Consider the following 7,500-nt stretch of genomic DNA (forward strand, 5'->3'; position numbering starts at 1 on the left):
TACCATGCCCCTTTTATCCCTGTTTTCACGTATTCAGCATGCATTTCTGGGTCCGTGGGGACGTATTATGTCACCACATTCCTCTAGTTAATTATAAGGACTTCAGGTCTTGCTCTTCTATGTTCTGCCTTCGAATGCGACGTTGCCTACTTCACTTCGTTTTCTTTTGCGCATGTTAATCCCTGCCCCGTTTCTCTAGTTTTTCATGACAGATCAGGTTCCTGCTGTCATTGATAACCCAGCTGTTATTCAAGCTCTTGCTGGTCAAGCTCCCCAAGACGACCAGCTGGTTCAGGCTCGGCAAGATGACGCTTTAGCTAACCAAGTTCAGGCTGTTGGTCCCGTTCAACCTGGACAACCGGCAGCTAAAATGGTGGGTAGTCTCGTTACTTTTAGGGTTTGCTCATTTTTCGTCCCAGTTGTTATCACGGAGTTTGTTACCACTTGTGACTAGGCTTAAGCTCATTTGTTTCACAGTTGCACTAGATTTTGTAGTTTTAGCATTCTTATACCTCATGGTATGGGATTTGTTTGTTCTAGTTTTCTAAATTAGCGAGTTTAGCTGCTCTTGCGAGTTTGACTCGCCAAATCTTAGCCGTTCTAGAGTTTATCTTGCCTGACAATTTCGCCGGATTTTGGCATAATAGCGAGTTTGTCTAGCCGGTGTTACACTGTTCATGCGAGTGTGTCTTGCTGGTTCTTAGCATTTATAGCGTCCGTGCCTTGCTGGTTTTTGATGTAATAGTGAATGTGTCTCGCTGGATGTCAATGTTTTTGCTAGTTTGGTCTCGCAGGATTTATATGTTTTGTGATTTAGTTTTGGCATCCGTTTAATTACAATAGGCAAGTTTGTCACCATGTTTTAAAGGTTGTCATAGCGACTTCCTTCGTGAGCTTGTTTTGGTTTATCGACTTGAATTTTTTCACTGTCTCTCGCAGAACTTATTTATATATTTTTTATTGTTGTTGTTGTTGTTGTTGCCCAATTCGCTAGTTTTTATATAGGGTTGGACTTTTACGAGCTTTTACAGCTGACCTGCTTTGTGGCATTTTGATATTTCTTTATTCCATATTGGGGATATGTCTTGTTGGGTGTTAGCTATTCAAGCAAATTATTGGCTTAGTGTCGTGTCTTCTGTACATTAAGATACACTTTTAGTGACTGCTGTCTGCAATTGTTGTTACAAATCGCAGTTTTCCTTTTCTCACGATTTCGCTACCTTGCAAAAGAAGGTTGAATCTCTGCAATCAGTGGCAACTGAAAGTTCTGTCAACTCTGTCTGGACATGGTGTGCCAATTGGCGAGTCCTCCATGTGCTTTGGTGGATCCATATGTGCTCGTTGCTGCCCTGGAACAATTAGCGGACATATCCCACAAGACAAATCACCCGGATTGTAGAAGATTTCAAGCCATTTTCAAACAGTGCAAACCCCTTGTCCGAGAGCCTAGGCTAATAATAATAATAATAATAATAATAATAATAATAACACACATTACTTAAAGAGGGTGGCACAGAATAGTTGAGGTAACTAATAAACTTGTGGTTCTCTATCTAACAATGCTTACAAAACTGATGCCATATAATAGAAAGTGTACATAGAAATGTGAAAGCTAAAAATACAACGTATGTAAAATTCTAACATGACTATCAATAAAATTAAGAATATCCATCTGATAAGACGAATTGTAAATAAAAATAAAACATGGCTTGAGAGCAAATAATGAATTAAATGTTAAACTATAAAATGGTGTAGTTTCCGTTGTACATCGAAAAGATTGTTTCTAAAATTGTTCTTAAAAGATTCTGATGCAGAATTCCTGAGTTCTAGACTTAAGCTGTTCCAAAGTTCACAAGTAGTAACTGCGAGTGATCTACCACCTTCAGTCACACGATTAAATCTTGGACAAATAAAATTAGACTTACTATATCTTGTACCATGATTGTGCTGCTGACTATTGAGTATTAAGAGGCTGTCTCCGTTAAAGCGGTCCGGTCGATCTCGTTTGAAAAATAGATTTCAAGCATTTCTTGTGTTTTGCAAGACCTTCATGTGCTTATACTAAAACCACAATCCACTTGATTGGATCTTTTAAATTATTGGAGTTTTGAGGTATTTTTGGTTCACCCGCTCGAACGCTCTTCGCGCCCTATATCAAGGCTTCAATTTCACTCAACTTTGAAGATCAATTTATCACGAACAAACAAAGCCTGTACAAAACAAAAACGATAGCCAGTTACTTCATGTCTTTTGAATAGACAATGGTGACTTTCATTAACATTGAGATTGAATGAAGCTACCAGCGAGACTTTAAAGGCACCCCTACCATAGAGCCTGATCAGACAATCGAACACCGATCAACTTCAAACTCTTTTTATGAAAAAGTGAGACGGTCTTTTCCAATCAAACCAGCGCAGCTGGAAAGTAAGTACCATACATAATGTCATTACAGAGAGAAACTTTGCGGCCCTTCCTTGATGGAATATTTATAGCTCTCAAAACTTGCCTAATTTCGGCGATCTCCAAGTTTTGCCTACACATTGAAAGACTCGTTAACAGGGAGCGTTGCACCAAACTCCCACGCAGATAGACCTAAAATAACCCTAAATAAACGAAAAAGACATTTAAATGCATTACAGGTCAGATGAAGTGGAATAAACCCTCTTTTAACAGCTTCAGCTTGGCTTACCTGCAACAGGTAAATGCTTCATTGTTCGAATTTCGCTTCATGATTTTACAAAGAATGGATGATCTCTGCTACCCAAGCACTGGATCCCTGAAGGTGGAAATCAAGTTTAGGTATCCAAGTTGCTTTTTGTCTGCTTTTATCATTCTTAGATCAACGTTTTTCCTTGGAGCAAAACGGAGCCAGTCCGGAAGTCTGGAAGCCAGGACCCTAAAAGAAGGGTTTCGTACAATGATCGGGTCAGAAAAGGTTTGATAGCGGATTTTGATAGAACAAGACCTGCTGATCAATGTCAGCTAGTTAGTAGAGTTGATTTGTGGTATAGATCACAAGTTTAGCGTCTATTTAATAGGCCACCCCTTTAAATTCATGGAAACGAGGCTGAGATACAAGAACACTGATAATACGTAAATTAAACGTTTCTTTTGGCCTGAATCTACAAATGTCGTTGCACCTTTGTAGCACGAATCTTAATCATGTTCAGGTCGCTTAATGTGAGGTCACGTGACCGCTGCAAGGTCAAAAATGGTGTTTTATAGCTTTTACTAGCCTATTTTAACGTCTTCATTACCATAAATGTGTTAATTATTCATAGATATTCTGATATTTTATACTTACTGTTGGTACATTCCACACTTTCAGGCAAATTCTAGCTTATTGAGACTGAAACAATAAAAGAATGACAATTTATCTCCCATTTCCGTGTCAACATGAAAACGAGGCTCATTCCAGTAGCTTCTGTTTACGGCGTTATCTGCAATTTTTATCAAGAAAAACCTCTAATATTGTTACTTCTTAACAAATTATATCCCAATCATGCTCAAACTTTGCAAAGCAAGGTCACGTGACCAAGCACATGATCTCAGACAAGCCAAAACATCTATTTCAGTACCTTTGAGTACTAGAAAATGGCTAATAAATCAACAACAGATGTTATTGTCCCAGGAAGTCTTCTTCCGTAAATAAGACTGTTATTTATTGTAATTTTACCCCTCACGCAAGGGGATCCTTCCCCCGATGTCCGTAACCACCAAAATTTTATGACATGCGCAGAGTACTTTCCTGGAAAGACTGCTGTTTCCTGGAAACGCGGGCTGCTTTCGTTAATTGTTTACAACAAAAGTTGCGAAAAAAAATGTCAGCCAATGGGGCGAAGAAAATTTATGGGCGGGCAGTTTTCTAGTAAATATCAGCCAGCGAAGAAACTAAAATCAGAAGAGAAACCAGACGAAAACAGTTGTAGTGTTGGTGGTCAGGATTCACCGGCAGCAACTCCGCAAAGTGTTTTTCTCAAGTTTGCAAGCAAGCTTGCGAGGATCGACAAACTCCCTCGTGAATGTAAACGACTAACATCAGGAAATGCAGGACTCAAAAGGACAATCCAAATGCTTCGAAAAAGTATAGGTAAGCATTGGTTAAGGAAAACATGGGTAAATGTATAACTCAAGTCTTTTTTTTTTTTGGAATTGGCATACTTATTATTACGGCTGCTTTGAGTGGGCTTCCCAACAAGGAAAATGTAAACAGACGCAAATTTTGGCGTGAAACAACTGACCTGCATCCGGCCTGTTCATTTAGTACAGTTATAATTCCTTTCAAGGCTTTATAAGCTTGAGGTTGAAAACAAAAAGGAGATGTTTTAAACAGTTATTCTCTTGTGGATACATTTGCCCATGGCAAAAATGGAGCAAATCATAGGAGTGTAATGTTCATGGCTTGCATTAGATATTTACAACATGCATGTCTTTTATCTAACCAAAAGGCACCAATTGCATTACATTTAATTTTCAGTATTTTGTTTAATTGTAGTCCCCCAAAAAATCTGATTGTTTCCCCAACTACTTTGTCAGATTGGAATGTTCTTTTAGGGGAGGCAGACAAATTAATTCTGTGTAAAAGATTTGCAAACAGCAAATATGATTTTCATGTTTGGAGTGATGACTCTAACAAAGGAGGGGAGGAAAGGCACATTGTGGGGATGCACACATGGTGCCATGAAACTAACAAGCCAAGGGCTTATGTTCTTGCTAACAGCATTGTAGCTAGTGGGTCAGGAAAACACCAGTCAGATGTCGATTTCCACATTGCTCATGACACATTTGGTATATCAAATGTCTCAGGGTTAGTTGGGGACAATGCCTCTACCCAAAAGAGTAAATCAAATGGATTGATTGCAAACAACTCCAAACTATTTGGCAGGGAAATGTTTTTTGTGGGCTGTTACCCACACATACTTAATATAATGTTGCGAAGAATGTGCCAGGCTGGGTTTGGGGCAAAGGGTGATATGAGCAACAACCACATATTGCAATTATTATACAAGATATCCTGGCTCCACCATGAACGCCCAAGTCAGTACAAGGAGCCACCCCTTCCACAGTCCTTTATTGACACAAGGTGGACATATTACCATGAGATGCTACAATGGTATTTAAAGTATGGAAAAGCCTGTCTTCAGCTTGCAGAGCGTATACTAGAAAGGATGCCAAAGTCAGATAACCACTCATCAGTCTGGCAAAATGTCGTCAAGCTGAGCTCCTGCCCAATGATCCAAGTGCAAATTAAATTCTTATTTGAATTTCTTGACAAATTCATTATCCCATCTCTTAAATCATCACAAGCAAGTGACGAGGAACTTGGTTTTTCCAGTGGATATCTGGCACGACTATGGCCTGCAACTGTTCTCAAGCACAATGAAACACTCAGTCAAATGTTACTGTGTCCATCACTGTATTTTCCTTTAACAGAAGAGCAAGTGCAATTATCTTTGAAAGATCCAGCCGCTATTAAACACTTTTACCAGGAAGTGCAGAGGCCCATGTTGCAAGAAGCCCTGAAAGTAATTAAAGAACATGGTGCTGAGTGGTTATCCTTTCCCAAGCTGTTTGGAATGGGAGCTGATCAATGATTCCAAAGTCCATTCTGGTCATCTGTTTTGAAGGTCCTTGACATACAATTTGTATCCACTGAAAGCAATCAAGGAAATGCATCTGAAAACAATTATGTAAAAGTTTAGGGACAGGATCTTCAGAGGTTGGTGTCTAGGGACAGAAATGGGCTGGTTAAATGGGCCAATATTTGGCAGCTGCAGAAACCTCAACTTCTAACTGAGATTAAAGCAATGGCAACATCACCTGAAAGCTGTCTTATTAACAAAGACACCACACCACACCTTTTTGAATTTTATGCCAAGCACATTTTTAGCATTCCTGTGAACAATGTCATTGCTGAAAGACAGTTTAATCTATCCCAACTTTATCTTCATGACAACCTGTCAGAACTATCAAAACAGGCCTCTGTAACATTTGTCGAGAACACTATTCACAGTGGTAAAACTAATGGTAGGACCACTGAGACAGCAAGGCAGACACATGAACAGAGAATGAATGACTATGGGCAACTACTGACCACAGAGCTTCTCCAAGAGGCAAGAAAAAAGCTCAACAACATCAGAAAAGGTAGTGCAGTCAGTGCCCCACTTAGAGGAAAGGATGTCTATCCTAAAGCGTGGGAGGAAAAGAAACTGAACAAAGACACATCACTGACAATCCAGTCTCTTAAAGCTGAAGGTCGTAAGCTTGAACTTCAGTGGAAAGCTTCGACAAAAGGAACTATAAATTTAGAAGAACAGAGGTCATTCAGGCCTACAACAATTGGATGGCGTAGAGACACTGGACAGGTGCCACCTCTAATGCACCTTGCAGCACTTGCGGTGTGGGATTATGGTGAGGAGCTTTCAACACATGACTTACCAGTTGAATGCCAGAAGTGCATCAAAAATCTTCCGCGTATCTTCCCAACCTCATCAGTTAATTCTGTGTCCACTTTGGATGTCCCCATGGATATGTCCATAACATCTGTCCCTGTTCATGAAGAATAAGACCTGACTGAGGGGTGGCTCATCAAAAAGGGGGAACTAACTTACATTTGGAAAGGTTAAAGTCAATTTATAGTCAATCTTCCTCATATGTGACCAGTATTTTTTAAGTTTTAACAGGGTTTTAAAAATAACATGTCAGTTGTGATCATCGCCAGTGAGATTTAAGAATTTTCATTGAAACTTCCCTAGTTTATTGCTGGAATAAAGCTATGAATTTTTTTGCATTACATCACAGCATACAGTATTTGAAAACAATCAGTTGTTTCCTACACGTATGTGCTTTGCCTTTTTTTTTTCAGCTGATACTTTTTTTGGAAAGATTTCCAGAAATTTTAAAGACTCAGACCATTCAAATGCCAGAAGTTACAAATAGGACTTCGAATGAACATTTCAGTCTCAGAAATATTGGTCATAGGTGACATAGATTGACTGTAATTGTAACGAATGAATCCATGGTCCCAGTTTCAGTAGGCAGAAATCACAGTCATGACTCATGCTACAACAAGAAACCTTAACTGAATATAAAGATGTTTGAGAAAATGTTATGTCATTGAAAGAATGACTTTAAATTTTTCTTTGAGTTTAAGTGTTAAAGCTTAAAATGAAGTCACTTTTCTTTGAAATACAGCAAATCACACACAGCCTGTGTTTGCTCTTGGTAGCATGAGCCCTTGATTGGTTAGTGAACATTTTAGGATAAATTACCCTAAATAAACCACGGATATTGTTGTTAGGTGCTGTTTTCCAAGAATTTTTGGTGTAAGATAAATGAATTGCACCTAACAAAAGTTTGGTATAGATCACTTTTGACTGTAAAAGCCAAAAGAATAATTTTAGTGACAGGAATATTTTTTACCCCAATGCATGTAAAGTAAAGGCAAAAAGAGTTATTTATTTCAAGTGATATTAACCAAACAAAATGGACACAGCTTTC

General features: G+C 38.8%; 1 long non-coding RNA gene across 2 annotated transcripts in view; it reads right to left on the bottom strand.

Annotated features, from left to right (window-relative positions):
- Nucleotides 1–5,415: 5,415 nt before the first annotated feature.
- Nucleotides 5,416–7,500, bottom strand: part of LOC138010801 (uncharacterized) — a 3,160-nt gene continuing 1,075 nt past the window's right edge. Inside the window, exons 2-3 of one of the 2 annotated variants that reach the window (XR_011124560.1) lie at nucleotides 6,439–6,549; nucleotides 5,416–5,519 (exon numbers count right to left, since the gene is read on the bottom strand). This is a non-coding gene — a long non-coding RNA (uncharacterized lncRNA). Of the gene's footprint in view, nucleotides 5,677–6,438; nucleotides 6,550–7,500 lie in introns of both variants that reach the window. The other variant, XR_011124559.1, reaches the window with a different exon arrangement.

This window comes from Montipora foliosa, chromosome 7, assembly GCF_036669935.1.
Source record: "Montipora foliosa isolate CH-2021 chromosome 7, ASM3666993v2, whole genome shotgun sequence".
Classification (NCBI taxonomy): domain Eukaryota; kingdom Metazoa; phylum Cnidaria; class Anthozoa; order Scleractinia; family Acroporidae; genus Montipora; species Montipora foliosa.